This window comes from Apaloderma vittatum, unplaced genomic scaffold (assembly GCF_000703405.1).
Source record: "Apaloderma vittatum isolate BGI_N311 unplaced genomic scaffold, ASM70340v1 scaffold20302, whole genome shotgun sequence".
Taxonomy (NCBI): domain Eukaryota; kingdom Metazoa; phylum Chordata; class Aves; order Trogoniformes; family Trogonidae; genus Apaloderma; species Apaloderma vittatum.
Window position 1 is genome coordinate 34,962 of NW_009702218.1, and position 219 is coordinate 35,180.

Genomic DNA, 219 nt, shown 5'->3' on the forward strand with positions numbered 1-219 from the left:
GCGCCGGGCGGCAATCGGGCCTGCCACAGGAGCCCGGTACGGGCCTGGCGGGGCAACCCCGGGAAACGGGTCCCTGAGGGGACGGGACAGGACTGGGGCTGCGATCAGAGATGGGGGAACCGGGGAGGGAGGGAACCCGGGACAGGGGGAACCTGGGCCGCGGGGAACTCGGGAGGAAGGCACCGGGGCAGGGGGGAACCGGGGAGTGGGGGGGAACCC